Source organism: Cydia pomonella, chromosome 6 (assembly GCF_033807575.1).
Source record: "Cydia pomonella isolate Wapato2018A chromosome 6, ilCydPomo1, whole genome shotgun sequence".
Classification (NCBI taxonomy): Eukaryota; Metazoa; Arthropoda; class Insecta; order Lepidoptera; family Tortricidae; genus Cydia; species Cydia pomonella.
The window spans coordinates 7,870,428-7,892,281 of NC_084708.1; the positions used below are offsets into that span (position 1 = coordinate 7,870,428).

The 21,854-nt window shown below is 37.0% G+C and overlaps 11 non-coding genes across 11 annotated transcripts; 7 read left to right on the forward strand and 4 right to left on the reverse strand.

Annotated features, from left to right (window-relative positions):
- Nucleotides 1-6,334: 6,334 nt before the first annotated feature.
- On the reverse strand, nt 6,335-6,406 carry Trnap-ugg (transfer RNA proline (anticodon UGG)). Its single transcript has one exon. It is a non-coding gene; the product is annotated as a tRNA-Pro (tRNA).
- Nucleotides 6,407-7,106: 700 nt separating this feature from the next.
- Nucleotides 7,107-7,178, forward strand: Trnap-ugg (transfer RNA proline (anticodon UGG)). Its single transcript has one exon. It is a non-coding gene; the product is annotated as a tRNA-Pro (tRNA).
- A 541-nt stretch (nt 7,179-7,719) lies between these two features.
- Nucleotides 7,720-7,791, forward strand: Trnap-ugg (transfer RNA proline (anticodon UGG)). The gene has a single exon. It is a non-coding gene; the product is annotated as a tRNA-Pro (tRNA).
- Nucleotides 7,792-8,628: 837 nt separating this feature from the next.
- Trnap-ugg (transfer RNA proline (anticodon UGG)) lies at nt 8,629-8,700 on the forward strand. Its single transcript has one exon. It is a non-coding gene; the product is annotated as a tRNA-Pro (tRNA).
- A 3,444-nt stretch (nt 8,701-12,144) lies between these two features.
- On the reverse strand, nt 12,145-12,216 carry Trnap-ugg (transfer RNA proline (anticodon UGG)). The gene has a single exon. It is a non-coding gene; the product is annotated as a tRNA-Pro (tRNA).
- A 1,170-nt stretch (nt 12,217-13,386) lies between these two features.
- On the reverse strand, nt 13,387-13,458 carry Trnap-ugg (transfer RNA proline (anticodon UGG)). Its single transcript has one exon. It is a non-coding gene; the product is annotated as a tRNA-Pro (tRNA).
- A 129-nt stretch (nt 13,459-13,587) lies between these two features.
- On the forward strand, nt 13,588-13,659 carry Trnap-ugg (transfer RNA proline (anticodon UGG)). Its single transcript has one exon. It is a non-coding gene; the product is annotated as a tRNA-Pro (tRNA).
- Nucleotides 13,660-15,100: 1,441 nt separating this feature from the next.
- Nucleotides 15,101-15,172, reverse strand: Trnap-ugg (transfer RNA proline (anticodon UGG)). Its single transcript has one exon. It is a non-coding gene; the product is annotated as a tRNA-Pro (tRNA).
- Nucleotides 15,173-15,299: 127 nt separating this feature from the next.
- Trnap-ugg (transfer RNA proline (anticodon UGG)) lies at nt 15,300-15,371 on the forward strand. The gene has a single exon. It is a non-coding gene; the product is annotated as a tRNA-Pro (tRNA).
- Nucleotides 15,372-20,133: 4,762 nt separating this feature from the next.
- Trnap-cgg (transfer RNA proline (anticodon CGG)) lies at nt 20,134-20,205 on the forward strand. Its single transcript has one exon. It is a non-coding gene; the product is annotated as a tRNA-Pro (tRNA).
- A 1,145-nt stretch (nt 20,206-21,350) lies between these two features.
- On the forward strand, nt 21,351-21,422 carry Trnap-cgg (transfer RNA proline (anticodon CGG)). The gene has a single exon. It is a non-coding gene; the product is annotated as a tRNA-Pro (tRNA).
- Nucleotides 21,423-21,854: the final 432 nt, after the last annotated feature.

The following is a 21,854-nucleotide window of genomic DNA, read 5'->3' on the forward strand; positions in this document are numbered from 1 at the left end:
TCGAGGATAATTCGACCGGTAATCATGGTAACCGATTTCAAAATTGTTCATTGTTTGAAAAAAATAGCTTTAATGTAATGTTTTAGAAATTTCAAGAGTAATAAACACAAGTCGGTTAAATTGCAAACCAAATCAGAAAGTTTTTTTTTTATTAAAAAAAGAGTTACCAAGATAGACTGATTATATTTTTTCTGTAAAATTTATGGTAATGTAAATATTATGTAAAACAATAATAATTTTTCATTCGAAAATTTTGGAGATAAGAGAAGGGTACGGTATTTTTTTCACATTTTCCTTAAATTTTTTTTTTTATTATGACAAAAAAGTAAAAAAAATTGTTTTGGAATGTACAACTTGAGCTCTTTCTAGTGATACCCCGCTTGCACTTAGTGACTAGACTTTGAATCTTTGCCCCCTTTTCAAATTGGGCATTTTCCACATTCAATAAAAAAATACTTTCGATGTGTCCAGGTTAGCGTTGTTCAAAAACATTCCAAATTTCAAATCGATAGCTTAAGTGGTTCTTGATATATTTAGCCATATGACATACAGATAGACAGACAGACGGACGGACAGAGTCGCACCATAAGGGTTCCTTTTGTACCTTTTTGGTACGGAACCCTGAAAAAATGTATAGTTAATAAATTTTTCGCCTTACGCCTGTGTGGCGGTAGCGGCCGTTTGGCCAAGCCACATATTTCGACTAAGGTGTAGAGCTTGAGAAGTTAGGTCTTGTGAAATTAGAAGCTTGGCTCTACGTGAGATCTGTTAACTTTTTGCCAGTGCGAGCCTCATGGTTTCGTCTTGGCAACATTTTACATGAAAATGTTTTTGGTGGGATTTCACTTCTTTTTGTAAGTTACTTATGACAATCTTTCATCCCATAATTCCATATATCAATTTTTAGACATCAAAATTTGCGGAAAGCTGATACAAATTCTCGTCCGCTAGTTTAAGACTTTTCATAATCATTGTTGGCGACAAGCCCGCCGCCGCATCGAATTAACTCCACAGCAACAGCGATGACGTCCACCGTCACGTCACCGGACGGGTTAGCCAGCGACGGGGACCGGGGCCAGTCCGCGGGGGGACTATCAGAATCGAAATTACGGCTCGCGGAACGCACACATATAGCGTCGCGCCGAAAATAATCATAAAAATACCTTGTAACTACCAGTAATTAAAATTAGTGTATACAGTCCGCTATAGTTTTATTCAGCAGTCTAGATATCCTGGATTCGACATACTACACGAATTAGGCACTAGACGCAACATATGGTCCTTCGAGCCGGATCGTTCAAGTGCTGCCTGGCAGAGATGGCGTCGCAAGAGTAGCCGACATAAGGAAGAAAAAAGGAGTAATTCGTCGGGCCTTCAATACAATTTGTCCTCTACCCATACAAGATCTTGAAGACCCAAGCTCTTCAACGCCGGGAGTATACGTTGGCGACAAGCCCCCGCAGGTACCAGCGCATCGAGTTTCTGAAACAGCACTTCTGGAACAGGTTCTCCAACGAGTACGTTACTGGCCTGCAACAGAGAACCAAATGGCAGAGCTCAAGGGGCTACCTCGACGTCGGAACCATGGTGGTAATCAAGGACAAGAACTTACCGCCGCTTATGTGGCTCCTCGGCCGCATCGTTCAAGTGCTGCCTGGCAGAGATGGCGTCGCAAGAGTAGCCGACATAAGGACGAAAAAAGGAGTAATTCGTCGGGCCTTCAATACAATTTGTCCTCTACCCATACAAGATCTTGAAGACCCAAGCTCTTCAACGCCGGGAGTATATGTTGGCGACAAGCCCGCCGCCGCATCGAATTAACTCCACAGCAACAGCGATGACGTCCACCGTCACGTCACCGGACGGGTTAGCCAGCGACGGGGACCGGGGCCGGTCCGCGGGGGGACGGTCAGAATCGAAATTACGGCTCGCGGAACGCACACATATAACGTCGCGCCGAAAATAATCATAAAAATACCTTGTAACTACCAGTAATTAAAATTAGTGTATACAGTCCGCTATAGTTTTATTCAGCAGTCTAGATATCCTGGATTCGACATACTACACGAATTAGGCACTAGACGCAACAATCATCAATGAATGAGTGAGTGAGTGAGTCAGTGACGAAATCGCGGTTTTTTAGTTATCATTATAATCTAAAGTATGAGACATCATATCTCGAAAATTTTGTTTATCTGGGATAATCCAAACTCAAGTTATGAGCGTTCAGAAAACGACGAAGCGCTTCGAGAAAAGGTACGTAGTGCCCTTGCGCTTCGCTTGGCTCGTCTTGGCGAGGGCACTACCGTGCTCCCAGATTCATGAAAACTTATATAAGAATATACATATTAGGTTTGGACAAAAGTCTATATTGTCTATTCCTCATGACAGTTATCTGGTAAATTGCATACGATTCTATTTTATTTTTATTTACTTATTTATTTATACAAGGAATTCCAAAAGCTATTAAAGATACATTAAACTTTTTAGATAGTTATACAGAGCCAATTTAAAAAATAATACCTCTGTGTGTACCTAATTAACACTAACGACTTGACTGTCGATGCAATACTTAGTCCGCTAAATACTAAGTTCTTGTGATTTATCAACAAAGAAGTTACCTCCGATAACTTAATTAAAATTTTCATAACTTTGCAGGTAACAATCGGCTTGAGTACGAATGTAATAATTAAGAAGTATTAATTAAGAATTTCTCATTTAATTTACACCTAAGATGTACTCGTAGCAGCAAAAAATAATTAATTAATTTAAGTTGTGTTGTCAAGAAAAAATAACTTATCTTTAACGATGTCAGTAATGATTTCAAAATGAATTAATAAAAACTGGAGGCCAATTCTAACTTATGTACATTCCGATGTCAAAATGATGTAATTTTGATATCATACGTTAGTGCATCTTGCTCACGCTAAGACATGTACATGTACGAGCAAAACTGACGCGCCAATGATAGCAAAATTACATAATTTTGATATCGGAATGCAAGATCGAATTGGCCTCAAAAGCAAGACCGGGAATTGAACCCGGGACCTTTCATACACAAAGCAAGAGTCATACCGCTAACCTACTGTGACACCTGCGCCTCCAAATGCGGGCTTTCGAGAATTATAATTCAAAATGAATTAATAAAAACAGGGCTTGATCGGGATTTGAATCCGGGACCTTTCACACCTAAACCGAGAATCATATCGACCATTTGTGCCTTCTAAATTGCGTCATAACAAGCCTACTTTGCTCATGTTTGGAAAACTTGGACAAACATTTTTGTTTAAAGTTACGATGTCTCTGTTGTTTTAAATACAAGGTTTTGAGTGTAGTTTCAGCAGGAGGCATGATGGTCTAGCGGTATGATTCTCGCTTTGGGTGTGAGAGGTCCCAGGTTCAAATCCCGGCCGTGCCCTGTTTATTCAATATAAAAAGAAAACTTAATTAGCCTCAATCAATATTGGTACCGAATCTATGTACATTTATGTTTAATGTACCAAGAAATGTAGCTCATTTTATACATAATATGCGTCCAATTTATTCAAGCCTCCAATTGTATCCCAAATAATTTATCATCGCCACACAAAATAGTTAAAACCCCAAAAAACATACTTAGTGTTGATATTCAAAGACTGTCAACGCATCGAATTAATACATTAATAAAGAAGATGACATGCTGTAAATAATGTCACATTAATTTACACAAAGTCTCTACGTAACAGTTTGTCTTACCCCAAAGTACCCACCTGTTACGACGTATAGGAATCCACTTATGTTTGTTCGGGATCTAACTTATCTAACTTAAGCCGCACTTCGTATTTAGTTAAACCTAAGCGGCGCTAAGTTCTTGTTTGCTTGTGCCAAGTGGTAGTTTGATTGTTTTAGACCCAGAAGTGATATTCTCAACGTTGCTGAACGCATTCGAGAATTAATGCTAAGAAACCAGCATAAATGCGCTCTCCGATTAGGCAGAGTAGTACAGATCTCGTGGTCAGAGTTACAGTGGTTTTTGTCGAGTAGCACCTGTTATGCGATTGGAAAGATATCTCAGGTAGCTGAGCCCGTGTGAAATATGTCGCTACTTAGTGTTAAAGCCTAGTTAAACTCGACAGTTTTACTACTTACATGTGAGATAAGTTGCTGTTCATATTTGTATGTAAGCATTATTGTATTTTGTTGTTGAGCATACATATAAGAAAAAGATTAATTTTAAATACTCTGAAGTAGTTTAAGAAAAGTTAATATTATGTATGTTTAAAAAAATTATATGAATCGTGTTATTAAAAAATGCCTAAAAATACAAGTTTATTGATGTTAATAAAAATAGTACTTTATCATATGAAATACTATTGATAGAAATATACATAGATCGTAATTCTGCTTTCTTTAATATTTAGTTATTGTCATATTCATGTTAATGTTAAATCAGTAATACCATTAATATCTTGTCGCTTAAGTATTTGCACAGTATATTGCAGTGCCATCACGCAATACCTATTTGTTTGCATTACTTTTCATAAGTGCTGTATGTCACCGTATCGATTTTGGCGAGGCATCAGCGTAATAAAACGAAAGCGCCGCCGCCGTAAAACTTGAAGGCTACATTAGTACCAGCAGAGTTTTAATTTACGAAGTTACAGGCAACCACGTCGATTGCCAATAAGTAAATACGGAGGCAAAGTCGGTGTATTTAACTTAATTTTTGAGCTTCCAGTGGGGTTAATTGAGAGCGGCGCAGCGGAATGTTCGTCACAAAAGAAGCACTTAAATGAATGAGGAACGAACACTCGGGCGGCTCAAAATAAACTTATCTGTGTTGGGCAAGGGTTGGAATCATTTAGAGGCAAGGTAATTGTCAGGTGGGCCGGGTGAAGCGGGAGCTAACTAGATCAGGCCTCACTGTTCCGCTAATAGGGTTATTTGCCGAGTTTTTGAACGCACAGGAAGCTCGTGTCGCGTCTCGCATGCCGTTACGAAACCAACCTAATTGTGTCTGAGTACATTTTTGCTACAGTAATCCAGTTAGCTCGACTGAGCAATTTGGGCAATATACAAATACTTGTGAGATTTTGTTTTGGTACCTGAAATGATTTGGCTTCTGTCCGTACATAATATGAAAATTAAGGATTACATCTATGTACAGTCAGCGTCAAATACTCCGTAGCAGTCAACGTGGCCAAATAGTTCGGTACACCATACTAAATATATGGTATACCGAACTATTTGGCTACTTTGGTTGTTACTAAGTATTTGACGCCGACTGTACATTGCGTATTTTTGATATAACCTCAAACTTAAACTAGACAACCTACGTCTAGTGCTATAAAACAATTCTGAAAGTTTTTTTTTGTTTAGTCTTCACTACTAGAGCATAATTAATTTTTGCATTTTATTCGAGCTGCAATGTATTTCGTACATCATGATCACTTGTGAATTGTGACAGTGGTGACGTTGCGTCAATAATGAGATGTTTTTAGTTAAAACAAAGTAGTGATACATTGCTTTTTAATAATTTTGTATGAAAAATAAATGTCCATTTTTTATAAAACCTATGAAAGTGTGTTAATTACAGCCTTAACTAACTGCCCTCTGATTATGTGTTCGTATCAAAAATACACGCTGTATATTATACATTTAAGTACTGTACTCTCATTAAAACAATTTTCCGGAATAAAATATCTAGAAAAGTTTTTATTTGTCCTATAAAGATCTGCTAAAGTTTATAAGGTAATCCTCTTGATCGTCAATGTTTTAGGATTCTCATCGCACGAATGTCTAAAATGATAAGTATCAATTTCATTTATTTTCCGCACGAAGGACTAAAAGTATTAAAATAAATATAAGTAAAAAGCACAAATTTGCATATATGGCAACTTCGACCTATTTACCATCGCCGCCTATCTATAAAATCAGCAGGTTTATCTCGCAAATGTAGCCCACGTCAGTTTCTTGCCAACAAAGGCTGTCCCAAGTTTATCGACAACTAGGTATCGGCGTCGATATCGGTCTATTGTAGAGCTGGCCGTTCCGGGCCGCTTTGTGTTCACGCTGGATTGGCAGCGGCGAGTTGGCGGCGACCCTTCACACCTGAAGTCTAAACGTCTAAATACGCTTACATGAGCAACTACATATAAGACGCATGTTAACGGTGTAAGCTCGTACATTCTAGCGAACACCGTAAAATTTTACTTAAAAATCGTGAATCCTAAGCTTGGATTTTGACTGGCTATCGTGAATGTTTAGTGGGGGGTTCTACACCCGCTTTTACAAACCAAAAGTTAAATAAACAAAACTGAAATAAATGTCCTTAACAAAATTGAAATAAAAAAAAGGGCACGACCGGGATTTGAACCCGGGACCTCTCACACCCAAAGCGAGAATCATACCGCTAGACCATCATGCCACTGGCAAAGTCACCTTAAAACTACATTTCTCAACACGTATCTAAAACAGCTAAATAAACAAACGTGTAACATCACGTCATATTTTCTTTCATGTTCTAGAACAAATCTTTGCAATTGTCATCTCACCTTCATTATTGGTGGTCGGTGAATTAACATACTAAATCTGTGTCCATCATCAATCACAGGCGACTTCTTTTAAAGGGCTTCGTAAGCCCTCACTTTCATCTTTCCCTTCGCAATAATAATAACCTGTGACGGAGCGCTTTAATTATTGTTTTACCGACAAAATAATGAATTAATGTAAAAAAAAATGTAGGACTTGGAAACTGGAAACTAAAATTAAATGTTTATTAGGCTCCTAAATATGCCACAATTACATATGCTAATGAATAAGTAGTAAGGTATGTGGTCTGGGAGGTATCTGGTATCTATCTGGAACTTGTCCTTTTGTGATAGTTTGTTAGTTATAGTTTAGATAGTTATATTTTGACGAACAACAGAATCAGAACACAATCGGGATTGAAACCCAGGACCCTTTCACACCTACCTTGATGGTCATTATGCCTCATGCTTAATTAAGTTCTCAGTAGACACCAATTGATTATGAATTGTTCAGCAATTTATATGATATTATATAAAAATGTTTATTCAAGTGCTTCAAATTTCAGGAAAATAGACTTTTGAGGAAGCATTTCATGCTGCATGATGGTCTAGCGGTATGATTCTCGCTTTGGGTGTGAGAGGTCCCGGGTTCAAATCCCGGTCGTGCCCTGTTTTTAAGGTGAAGTATTATTAATTAGCTTCATAATATATTCATAAATATCATGATCGTGTCTTGTTCTTGTCGTAATCTTGTTTTTGCCCCTTATGTGTTTTAATTACATCGATTTCATTAATCTATTCCAGTATTCAGTATTCAGTATTCAGTATTCATTTATTTCTTGCTTCCATGGTACATTTTTAGGTAGTAGTTACACATTTCTTACGGTATCACATGGACCCTGAATAGGGTGTAGCAAATACAAAACAATTTAAGTAACTTACAAAGTTATTTAACATAATATAGTGGATTTTACAAACTTATAACTAACATAACCTATACATGTATCACAAGCTCATTGCTAATAACAACATTCATTATATATAATCGGGATCAAACCGCACCGGGAACCATCATGCATATTCGCTCAGTCTTATATTTTGGTTATAGATAGAATTGTGGATAAAAACTTCTATGCATAACTAATGTTTGTTCAAGTGTTTTAAACTTAATAATTTCGACAAAGTAGGTTTATGAGGAAGCATTTCATGTGGCATGATGGTCTAGTGGTATGATTCTCGCTTTGGGTGTGAGAGGTCCCGGGTTCAAATCCCGGTCGTGCCCTGTTTTATAGTATTTTTATTTTATAAATATCAATTTTTGTAAAGTTTGAAATTTAATACGAAAGTGTGCTTGCATTTTAATTTTAATTTAATTTTAATTTAATTTTAATTTATTTCTTTATTTCAGGCCAATTTGCCCATAGATTGTTAGTTATATACAGACTTTCAATACTAGTGTTAGTACATCTTAACCTAGGTCTCACGGCTTCATTTGGGGTCTTGGTACACAGGACGATGAGCTGACGCCCAGTGACAAAAAAATGGACAGTCCCATCTCTCCGCTATATCTACCAGCAAGCTGTTGGTGCTACCCCGCAAGCGATGCATTTGAGAGGCGATTCTTTTTCTCATAATTGCATGAAAATCGTCCATTCGTGCTTGCGCAAACATGCCCGAGGCACTGCAAAAGCGTGGTAGCCCCAACAGCATCCTGAAGCCGTTATTGAACTGGACACGCAGAGCACTGTAAGCGCGCTTCGTATATTTTAAGGGTAATGTATAGTTCTGATCACAAGTGCGCTGCAACAGTATCTCGAACGCGAGATTTGCAATCATAACTTATTTTTCAAAATGTTAAAATTAGAATGAGACGGGTAGTGTACTGTCGAGGCGCACTTTTAACAGCTTGTGAGGCTAATTTTAATTAATACAAAAACAGGGCACGACCGGGATTTGTACCCGAGACCTCTTACACCCAAACCGAGAATCATACCGCTAGACCATCATACCTCGTACTTGAATTCGCAATTTTGAATATGACTCGAAATAAATATATGTATTCAAGTTTTTCAAATAACATTATTGTACGAGAAAATAATTTTGATGGAACTACACAAGCGGCATGATGGTCTAGCGGTATGATTCTCGCTTTGGGTGTGAGAGGTCCCGGGTCCAAATCCCGGTCGTGCCCTGTTTTTGTTTCAGTAGTTTTTAATTCAGGAACTTATTAACACTCGCATTTGTAAATAGTAACGTGATGTGATTTTCTGACTGAATGATTCTCGCTTGGAAGGGAATGGACTTGGTTACGTACTTTGTTATAAATATATATAAATATTCTTAAAAGCAAAATGCTGAAAAAGAAAAATCATTATATCCCAATAAGAGTATCTTTTACCTGGTTTTATTTTTAACCTTTTAGGTTTATATACAGGTTATTTAGTCACTGGAATAATTTACGTGGTGAATATATAGGACCAACTTAGCTTTTACTCTGGGACCAACCCCGAAATCGCGAAAAAAAAAATTGATTTTTTCATACATTTTGGCTGTTTAATTTTGTATGGGAGAGTAATTTTTTTTTTCGCGATTTCGGTGTTGGTCTCATAGTAAAGTCGCTCAACATGACCTATACATTCACGCCATAAATTACTGCAGGTGACTAAATAGATACCCTGTATGACTTCTTCAAATCTATAAAAACTTAATTATAAACGTTACAGTTATTGCCCGAGCGTTTAACATTGCTACTGCTGAATCCATTTGGCAAGGGTCGTTTAAATTTCTCCGTTCGGTGCGGTCGCTCATTTATGTAGTTTTAATTCCGCTATTCCTTAGTTCAGAGCCGGGATCTTATTTCATTAGCCGGTCGCGAGCGCGATGCCATTTAGCTCACAAGCTGTATTGTCGGCTGCGGGCGCGGGTACGAGCGAAGCGGTTAGCGAAAAACCGCGGTTATGAAATAGGAGCGTATTAACCTTTGTGTGTGGTGGTTAAAAATCTTGGGTTCAAACCCCGGTTGTGCTGTATAGATCAGGAAAAAAAACCGAAAAATTCGGTTAGGATCCTTCTCATACAAAAAACCCAGTTTCGGTATTTTAATGGATGCAGGATCCCAGCCAATACTTCTGTGAAGTATATTCTACACGTTGATTTGCACTGTTCGTTTCATTGAATAGGTAACTTATTACTTTCCGTAGGTTTTTGTTAAAAATGTCAGATCAAATTTAATAAAAGTTGTTATAATAGGTTTAGGAGTATGTAATATTAGATTTAAAAGAAAAATATATTATATAATAATTAGAATCAGTTTTATTAATACGCTCCACTCGTTATTGAAATCCGTCCTTTACTGTTTTGGTACCAAGTTACGTCGTAATAGCACAGTTAATAGAATACTTGCCTTGATCTGTCCATTTTTATGTTGAGATGCCATCGCAGAAGCTTCTTGTTGCTTTTGAAATTCTTCGTTTTAGTCAATAAAAGAACAACTGAAGGAAACTTTACCGAAAAATTCAATCAATCAAGCCAGAAAGATTTTATGGGTATAACCCAATTGTTTCCGGGAAAATGCGTATACATGTTTACGGATTTTACTGTACCTATAAAGTTATGTAACTTATTTTCATTATCCAATTATTTATACAAAAACACTTCCATTTGAAATAGCTTTTCTCTATTTTTTCTCTCACTTTTCTCTTCAGCTGTATTGACAATGCAATCATTACGTTTTTCGCAATACATACTATATTTTTAAATTAATATTTTCCTCATCAAAGCACGGAAAAAGGAGGCTTAAGAAACCATTGTGCCGCAAACCCACTGTCAGTTCTGATTGATATCACTTTAATTATATTTTTAATGTCAACAATCCATTAATCTTCGTGGTTATTAAATTGAATGAGAAAGAAGTGGTTTTGAATTCCATTAATTGTTTTGTGTGTCACTTAATTCTGGGTGCAAACAATGATGCTTTCTAAACGTTTCAGCTAAATTGAGCATTTTATGACAATGTGGACTAAAAATATAAATCAAATGGGTATTACAATAAATAAAAAGTTTTGTTTTACGTAAACCCCTATAGCTTATAATCGATAAAATTTATCGTATTAATATAAACACGTTTCATTACAAAATTTCTCCTTTTGGGGGATTTTTTCCAATAATTTTTAATTTTACCTTTCTTAAATTTCAAGTTTTATTCTCAATTCTTATTGTAGAGTCTGTGTGGAAAGAGAAGAGTCGTGGAATATATGGGGCCTAATACATTCTACGACTCTTCTTTTTCCGAACAGACTCTAATTCAAAATTAAATGAAAAACTAAACCAAAATCGCAAAGTACCTAAATTAAGCCAAAAAGGTTAATTAAAATTCTAAATCAAGTACAACCTAAAAGTGCCATAGGAATCCCTTAAGAAGAGTGTGATTATTTCCATGGAGTGAAGTTGACTTAAGAATTGCAAAGAAGGCTTTGCCGGGCAGGAACACAATACAGAAGAATGGAAGCTACAACCCGCCTGCGGGCCGCTAGCACGATACCTGTCTTCTTTTTAAAATGAGGAAAGAATATGTTATTAGTTTTATTTTATTTATTACATCCTATTAATGTATGTTCGCTTTATTATAGTACGTTTATAATGAAGAAAATAATTCGTATCCTTTTTTGTCCTTTATCGCGTTATCTACGACCTGTCGGACGATGGTCCCGAGTTGAAATCCTGGTAAGGTGTGATGAGCACAAATATTTGTTCCCGAGTCATGGGTGTTACTATGTATTTAAGTATTTATAATAGCTAAATTACATAAGTATAAAAATAGCGGATTATACGAGTATCAGTCCTTAATAAAATATAATCTGTAAATATTATTACGCTTCTTGTGCACAACACAACTAACTAAAAAAACAGGATGAGACACTCAGCATGCTAGCGCTATCACACAACGACCAGCGCCTACGCCCCCAGAAATTTACGATTGTAAATAGGGCATTCCGTTTATTTACTTATGACCAAGTAATTCGGTGAATCCGTATAATTACCGGCATTAAGATGATTCTCGCTCCCTCCAACAACGAACTCGCCTGATGCTGAACATTTAAATGTCCGGAGTGAGTTTTAAAGTTGCGGTTATAAATTTGCTCTGTCTGTTTCGGGAGATTAGAATTTTGCCAAGTGAATAAATTGGTTTTTGAAAGCGTAACGGCGGGCGTGACCTCTTGACCGAAGTTGCGCTACTGTAAATATACCTGTCGTCAGAAGGTATGATCTGTCAGTACTGATATTAAGAGTTATGACCTTCATGACTTACAACGTTCATATTTTATTTAATCCCTAAATGAATTAACTAACAACTAACTTGGAGTTTATACGCGTTTATACAGTGCAGTTTAACCTTGTATCTCCGAGTTAGTTGGCTAACCCTCGTCCGAGCAAGTGGCCCTTAGAGCCTTAGCAGAATGGCTATTTTATAGCGCGACTTGCAGGCTGTGAAAACGCAGCATGTAGTGTAAATATGGAACCACGTTGCAGTGGGAATCGCTGTTTCAAAAACCTCATAAATACATATCGAAGAGTTGTTAGGGCCTTTATAAGAATAACGTATGTGGCTAATTAAGTTTATTTTATGTTAAAAACAGGGCACGACCGGGATTTGAACCCGGGACCTCTCACACCCAAAGCGAGAATCATACCGCTAGACCATCATGCCGCGTAATTGAGGCTCCATAAAATGTTTATTAAAACTTGTGGCTGAAATTCAACTTATAAAGCATTTAAACAGTTGTTTCGATCGTTCACCGTGTGTAATGTTATTAAGTAAATACAACTGAAAACATAATAAACATTATATGATCCTATTCGACTTATGCAAAGCAATTCAGTTATTTTTGTACAGTTGAGTTCATAAATACGTATACAGTTTTCACCGTGATGCATTGCAATAAGGCATAGTACATACTAGTTTTAACGTTCCCAAATTGTCTATATAATCAAGATAATTACATAACTCTAATCACTTTATCCTAAACCACAAAGATATAAATTATTAAGAGCAAAAAACATGCTATTTCTTACCAAGAAAAGTGAGTAGCCCCCCAACTGTATAAATAACATTTTGTATTGTAGTGAGTGTGGTGTTAATTTCCATATACATTCATACGTACTTACTACATAGTAATCATGTGCGATGGTTACAAGATTCCCTCAAAACCTCTTCAGAAGTCATTACTCTCTATTAGCCGACCTTATGAAAAAACCGCAACTGATATCAAAGCATTTAATCAGGTAAAGTGCGTTCCAAACGAGTGGGGGCCAATAATAAACCCAATCGACATCTGGGCCCATTGAGAGGTTTGGTTATTAAATTATCTGTGGGGACGGTATATTAATCGTGGTACGTATAGCTATTGGAGATGACAAAATGAGATGTGCAGGGTTCCCTCGAGTTTGAAACAAAAAGGCAATTTTTATACCCTGTTATCACTATTAATTATTATTTTATTTGGCTAATTTGTGACTAGAGTTGCGTTATATCACTTTATGGGTTTGTCATGTACGATTATTCGGGAGGAGTATTTGAGTCAAAGAAATATGCAGGAATCGTATTTACATTTAAATGATCATGCCTTAAATAAACAAAAAGGCGACCTTCCAAACACAAAATAGTAGTCGTAAAGGTACCGTAAATCGCATCAATTACTTCTTTATAGGGTACACTATAACACCATCTTTTTGTATTTTTTTCTTGTACAGAATTTTTAGGATTGGCGATGAGGCTTAAACTGAGGATTTACCAGTCTTGCCCGTTAAAGGGTTAATTATAACAGAAAAGATATTAATTTTTTATTTTCTCTTTGTTAATCACAAAGCAACAAAAACAGGGCACGACCGGGATTTGAATCCGGGACCTCTCACACCCAAAGCGAGAATCATACCGCTAGACTATCATGCCGCTTGTAAGTATTTATTAAAAACCTTTTCTCTTGAAATTACTCATTTCCTTGAAAACAATTGAACAAACAAATCAGATTGCGTCATTTTGGTATAAATAAAATGGCCTATATTTATGTTCTCTTCAGGTGGCATGATGGTCTAGCGGTATGATTCTCGCTTTGGGTGTGAGAGGTCCCGGGTTCAAATCCCGGTCGTGCCCTGTTTTTATCAATTAAACGTTATATAATTAGCCACAAAAACACACGTAAGTTATATCAGGAAAATTTAATAAGAAATAAAGGAAACTTTAATTTTGGATAGAAACATTTCAATCCCCATACAAAATATGATAAGTTTCCAAAATTATTCTATGTGGAAATTTCGCAGTTTTGGAATGTTTCCAACGGCATATCAGTGCTTGTAAGCAAGTATCTCTAAAAAGAATCAATAGTTGACTAATGTCTGTTTGATTAATATTATTTGTTATTTATAGTACATATTTAAATAAAAGCAAGAGAAGAAAAAATAAATATGAAGATAAATATTTACCCCCCGAAGCATTAAATTAAGCAACCTCTCACAAACCTTTTTAAAATGTTGTCTCTTTCCAACAAGCTAAAATGTCAGAATGACGGATAGGGACAACCGATTATCAACCATTTGTTAGATTTGACAGACGAATATGAATAACGCCATTAGTATTGTTATATTTATTAAATAAGGTATTTACGAGTGTAGCACCTATATGTGTTTTAGTAAGTTCATTTGTCGATTCCATTTCCAAAAAAAGTTCGCAGTACCATCCCTCTGTTTGCCCTCGATTGATAGGAACCGTCGTGGTCTGAGGCAAATGTACCGGCTAATGATTTGCTAACGACGATATTTATATTTTAATGCATCTCAGTCACAGATTATTTCCTTTGAAGGGCCGATCAAGATCTGTGACTGGGTTCTTACGACTTCGTTTTAATGTTAAAAACATATTTTCGAAATAACGATGTATTTTATGACACTTAAAAGACTGAATTGTCGTTATAATGTTTTTTACTTTCAATTGAGTGTTATTGAATAATTATTAATTTAAGACATTGGTATGCAATTATAGGAAACAGTGATACCTGGATAATATAAATTAATTTTTAATATTAACATAACTCATAACATTTATCCTTACAACTTTTAACAGAGCGAGCAATTCTTGCATATATATAAATTTGCTATATGGGGGTTTTCGGGGGCGAAAAACCGCTTTAGCTAGGTCTTATTTCTAGGCAAACGCGCATTTTTGAGTTTTTATATGTTTTATGAGCAAGGTATGTTCTCCGAGATATTTTATTAAAAAGTAAGTATTTTTATTGCACTATAAGTATTTTAAAGTAACTATTACTTAGCAAGAAGAAGCTTCGTGAGAATATTGGTTCGATTTCAATCGAGGAGTTTAAATTTATATATATATATATATACAAAATATATACTTAGTATTTGTTAAATACTTAGTTTTTGAAACCGTTCTTCCTGTATATGGAGTATACAGGCTAGGTGAAATTAAACTTCATGTCAGAAATTCTGAAATGTGAATGCGTATCTCATTTTATATCTGTTATACTTACATATAGATACTTACATATTTTATGCACGTCAAAAGTCTTTAGGGCAAAACAGGGCACGACCGGGATTTGAACCCGGGACCTCTCACACCCAAAGCGAGAATCATACCGCTAGACCATCATGCCGCATGTAAGATCCTACCAAATACATGGAGAAACGTGTTCAGTGATCAAAATAATACCAACTGGGTAAACAAATGAACACGTCACAAATTTTCTTTCATAAAGGCTTTTAAGGAAGCCTTGTTCAAGTGGCATGATGGTCTAGCGGTATGATTCTCGCTTTGGGTGTGAGAGGTCCCGGGTTCAAATCCCGGTCGTGCCCTGTTTTTGTCTCTGTGACGGCTTATAATGGTGCCGTAGGTTCAGAGAGCGAAGTTTTTGAAAATTCTTACTGCTTTTTTAGATAACAATACTGTTGCCGAAATTTTAATAAGCAAACTTGAGGATTTCCTCGAGGGACTTTATTTATTTGAATCCTGGCTTTTTTACTTAGGCTTGATGGAAAAAATCACGAAAAACAGTCTAAAACGCACTTTAAAAATTGTTACAATTATGCACACAAGCTAAAAGTAATTATAGTTGATTCTGAAATTTTAATGTCGGAGGGAACAGCGATAACTTTTTTTAACTTAAAACAGTTATAGGTAAAAAACTTAAGTAAGTCACCTGTTGTATGTAGTTGTGACGTGTTCGAATAGACATTTGTTTTGTAGTGTGTGTCTTTTAAAAATGTATTGTATATTCGAACACGTCACAACTACATACAACAGGTGACTTACTTAAGTTTTTTACCTATACAACTATGTGGCTACCACCAGTTCGGCAGTGACATTAACGCTCTCGAGAAGGTAACTTACTTTGTATGCATCTCGCTCGTACTCGCATATAAGTGCGAGATGTATAGAAAGTAAATTACGTTCTCGATAGTGTATATGTCAATTCTGACACTGTCAGTGACTCATAGTACGGGTACTAACTAGAATTCAAAATTTTGCTCACGTTTACGCTAAGTAAGAGTGAGAAGAATACGAACTTACGGGGCTTTAAGGGTATATATGGGTACATGATATATTTCTATAAAAATATACAGTATATATTAAAAAATATATATAAGTAGGTTTAATAGATTACCAACGTGACTTCAGTACCACGACCGTGTCCCCGACTTATCCTTGAAATCCTTACCATTGCTTTGTGGCCACTAAAAATTTTGTTCCTCCGTCTGGTATTCGGTTTTATTCTTATTGCTAAATTGCTAATATAGTAAACTTTAGCAGAGCTTAAAGAAATGTAGTCTAAGTCTTTCAATTTGTAGTTATTGCTGCTCGTGATGAGAATTTATTTTAAAATTTCAGTCGCGTATTTACACACATAAAATACGTTAGATTCTCTCCTACATCGCTTCATAGCGCCGTATCTGAAAATTATACGCGGGCACATCTGCGTCTCGCTTCTGAAGCTCGCTTTGGAAAATAATAAAGTTTCTTTTAAACGCAATTCGTATGTGAAGTACAGCGAATGAGGCGTAATAAAACGTATTAGGAAAAATGAATTGCAAATAGAAAAAGGCTTAAGTGAGTATATCACGGAAATTACGCCTACATCGTGTTTGGCTGGTGGTTTCTGCGTCAGTTTTCGGAGAAAACCTAAGATATATTTAGTATTTTTAGGCTACTCAATAAATTATATATCTTACACGCGTCATGTGTATATACACACTGTTTAAAAGCACATGTGTGTTATGTGGATATACACTTGGTGTAAAATATTCTAATCATGCGCAAATAATTCAACCTTATATTTTCTTCGTCAAATTATTTTATTTTTTACCAGTGGAAATTGACGCCTGGTATTGGCGATACCTGGCCGCGTGGCCAACGTTATAATTGTTAACGCTCCGTAGCGTAGCGTAGTCATCTCTCTCTATCACTCTTACATATTTGTGCGACAGTGATAGTTGCGTTTCATTCGCTACGGAGCATTAACGATTGGCACGTTGGCTATGCACCCTGGACTCTGCCAGGAGCCCGATTCAGAATAAAATTTGTTATGGTTTCGATCACATTTTGATACGACCTTGAAGATTGCTCACGCTGGTTGGTGCATGCGAAATGAAGTGAAAGTCGTGCACTGTCGAGATGCACGCCAATCACCAAATTCCTATGGAAATTTGACGTTGATAGAAACACTTCACGCTTTGTCTTTGTCGCTTCAAACTCGGAGCAGAGTTAGCTTACAATTAGTCGGTCTATTAATGGATTTTTATACAAACGCAGTAAGTAACTACTCGTAGTATAGGACTCGTTAATTAGTCTATAATAGTATTTAAAGTACACATGGTGCTACTTTCCCGCACGCGTGCAGGTATGTGCACTTTCCGTGCATATGTCGAAACTTTAAAGAGCGCGACGCTTTATGTGGCGCTATGCCGTCTTTAATGTAACTTACAAGCACAAATGTTGTATCTCACAATTTTTTTATTATATTTATATTAATACAATCCGGCAGCTTGAACATGTCATGCTCGCTTAAAAGTCTTTACTTACGGTGGCGTCGTTGATCGGGTCGCCACTTTCCCGAATGAAGGTTGAGGGAGGCGATGGCTGAAATACACGTCATACTCGTGAACGGGTGCTGCTTGTGGAGACCGGTCTGTTTAAGCTTACACGGGCTACATGTTATGTTATAAGTATGTAACTTTACTTTTGAGTGGCATTATAACGTGAGACACTTCATTCGGTTCTTGTCTGATTAAATTTTTTGTCTTTTAACTATTTATATAAGAATTCAAGCCTTGGAGACCCTCTACATCTCTAAGGATAATTTAATATCTTTTTTTTAAATATTTTATATGGTGCTACTTTATCGCACTACTGCGAAAATTTGCATATTACGTTATTGTGCCGAACATTTAAAGGGCCATATGTACTGTAAAACGTTGTACGATACATGTGCGAATAGGTAATTCGCAACTCGTGTCGATTATTTTTATAATTTTTTATGTCGCCAGTGTCACTTATGTAAAAAAAATATACTTGTAAGGAAATAAATACATTTTATCTAGATTCTTTACAGTGTGTATGTAGGCAGAAAATGAACAGTTGTCATAACAGTTTCGCCTCTGGCTAGCTACGCTATTCTTTAGCTTAGTGACAGACGTCAAACGCCGAAAACAACGGACAAAATTTGTTCTCAATAGCCTGTCTAATACATTTATGTCAGTGGCTCCCACACAACACAACTATAAGATTCATTTTAGACGTGTGCGTCGCGCCGGACTTTTTTGCTACGCCGCCGCCGCCGATAAATGATCGGCGTGAATTTCACACTCAAGGTCACCTTGAGTGTTAACAATTAACTATTCCAAGTTGGTGTTAGAATCACAATCTGGATTTTTTTGTATTACATGTGTTACAGTTGGCAAATATATATCAATTAATTCAATGAAACTGAATTGCCAGTTTTACAAACTATTTGACACACCGATTTAAGAAACTGAGTAACCCTCAGTATTCAGCGTCAAGAAAGATGAGGGAGCGATATATGAAGTAGGATTTATTCCTGTTAATTGTGAATTCACATTGCCTCATATACGAAGGCAGCATGCTCAGTCATGGAAATACTTACAATTAACTAATCAACGAAAACACAGGGCCTATGACCATGGGGCCTCAAGGTGGAAGAGAAAAGGAAAATAACTGGATAATGTTGCGACCATCATCTTTGCTTTTTTTTTTAATACCATGACGGTGGCAAACAATCATACGGCACGCCTGATGGTAAGCAGTCACCGCAGCCTATGGACGCCTGCAACTCCAGAGGTGTTACATGCGCGTTTCCGACCCTTTAAAAACCTGTACACTCCTTTTTTGAAGAACCCCATACTGTAGACCCTCGGAAAAACCTCGGAAGGGAGCTCATTCCACAGCCGGAGCGTCCGCGGAAGGAAATTCCTCTTGAACCGCTCAGTACTTATTTGCTTGCGTCTCAAAATGTAGTGGAGGCCAGCATAAATCTGAGAACATTGATGTGCGAATACCTCGAGACCCTGAAAAATGTCGTGTGCCAAAAATGTCCAGAAATAGAAAGAGAGAGAGAGAGCAACAGAGATCCACTGGCAATGTGGCGAACCGCGGAAACGCTTGCCCCGCGGATATGTGCAAGCTGTAAATGGGTAAAGCAAAATTTTCTTGTCACTTGTTGCTATGCTTACAATCACCTGGATCACTGCTGGGGCTAATATGACTTGGAACAAAAGTTCTTGTAACCAATTGTGCTACTATATTGTCGCCTGCCTGACGGGAATAATAACAAGAGATATATCGAAATGGCGGCTTTTCTTAAGAAAATTGAAGATGAAAGTTCTAGAGAGGTCTAAAGATCAACCATTCCAAGACCAAAGTAATGGTAGTGGTAGTATACAGGGCCAACATATTCTCAGTTACCGACGCACTCTACATTACAAAAAAGCGAGCTAGTTTGTATATCTCGGGTTAATAACCAGTGCCGGTGGTTGCATCGCCGAGATACGAGCATACGCCGCAGAGCTGGCTTGGCTCAGAGTGCTATGAATTTATTTGGTTTCACTCGCATGCTTAGTTAAGCTAATATAAAAGTTTAAAAACTACCTTGATTTTTTTAACATTATTGTAAATAACTCGGAAACATAAGAAGATCGAAGGCTGCTATTAGGCATACAGTGTCTTTAAGTTTAACTACTACTCCACCTTAAAGTATATCCAAATCCCTCGAGGGGGCCACTCTTGTTAGCTTATCCTGGTAGACCCTTTCTAGAGTACCTACCTTTGCTTTAAACCTTACTTCTTACTTAGGTTAGGTACAGCCTCGTGAATGATTACACATAATAATAATATTAGGAAAGACTTACCTCGCCGTTGAACGTTGAAAATGATCACGATTACCTGATATTAAAACATAAACAGCTAAACTGCACAACATGTCGGTGTCATGTCACTTTTCTTTGTCTGTTATAATTGATTATTTTATTCGAAATTTTATGTATACAAGTGTTAATAGGTCGAACCGAATAATGGACTACATCTAATTAACAGCAGATCCTGAGTGGCATGATGGTCTAGAGGTATGATTCTCGCTTCGGGTGCGAGAGGTCCCGGGTTCGATTCCCGGTCGTGCCCAGTTTTTTTTTTTAACTTTAAGGTGCATCGGGATAAAGTCTTCCCCTGTTTTCAACTTACCGTAGTTTTGAAGCACGTATAATATTTGTAGTGCTGGCATCATTGTTCTAATTGCCATTTAGTTGTGCCCCGTCGCTCAGTGGTCAACCCCCACTTGAACTCTTTTATGCCGTATTACTAGAGTATTAGCAATGGAATGGAAAGTCTATTATAGACTTTTTTTATTTCGTTTTACGATGGTCCAAATGCAACACTGCTCATGCCATTAAAGAAACATTTCATCTTATCCCAACGTATATTAATATAAAAAAAATTGGATTCATAAACCAAAACACCTGACACCGAGGGAGCGGTAGACCACCGCAACGCTGGATGGTCGACATCCGACGACACGGATACTGGAACTGGATGAATCTGGCACAAGATTGACAGGAGTGGAAGAAGAGGGAAGACGCCTAAATCCAAGATTGGATCACCAAAAGGCCACCATGATGATGATGATGAAAATAAAACAATGAAACTTTCCACAGGACAGGAGAAATGAAGGTCTAGAGGCATTAATCTGTGTTTAAGGGTTTAACTCCCTTTCGTGCCCCATTTTAGGGTGCCATAGCTAAAATGACAAAACTAAACCCTTATAGTTTCATCCTGTCTGTCTGTGGGTATGTATGTCACAGCCATTTTAAGTAACTTAGTACATTTCCTTTATTGCACCAATAATTGAATGTTACGTACATGTAAAACGACAAATTAATTTTAAAGGAAAATAGAACCAGGTAACAACAGGCAGGCTTATCGATAAAAAGCGGTCTCTTCCACACAAACTTTGGGTTGCAGGACTCTGCAAATGTAGAACTCATACACAAGTCAACAGGTCGTGGTAGTGCGCACAGACTGTATCTGAGACAGGGGTTAGTGTTATTATGTACTTCTTTGTGAGACAAATTTGTTTTTATTGCCGAGGTATTTACTGTATTAATCATACATTTAAACATGGGAAAGTGCGTGACATCACGAGTACAACTATTGCTTTGTTACATCATTTATTACTTATTTAATATACTCGTATATACAAGTGTTATTCCGAGAACACTTGTATATATATCAAATAAGTGGCTAGATCGAATTAGTTGCAGATCCTGAGTGGCATGATGGTCTAGAGGTATGATTCTCGCTTCGGGTGCGAGAGGTCCCGGGTTCGATTCCCGGTCGTGCCCAGTTGTTTTGCTGTATTTTAAACAATTTTGGATTCATAATAGTAATTTAGTCCAAGCTATCTCACGCATAAAAGGAGGCCTGTGTTCAGCAGGGGGACGTATATAGGCTTAATTAATATAATATAATTATATTATAAAGTAAATCAATGAAACCTCCCTCGGGTGGCATGATGATCTAGAGACATGATTCTTGCTTCAGGTTCGAGAGTTCCCGATTCGAATCCATTTCATACCCTGTTTTTGTTACTTATCATTGTCTTCGTAAAATCTTTTAAATACTTTTCAAAAATGTCAGAAACTGTCGTGACAGAGAGCCTACCGCGAAATCGGAAATTTTGTTATCTGCCTCTCTATCACTTGCGTATTTACTTAAGCGATATACTTAGTTGCGTTTTTACGCGACATACAAAGGTCAAATACGGCTTTCCCTGA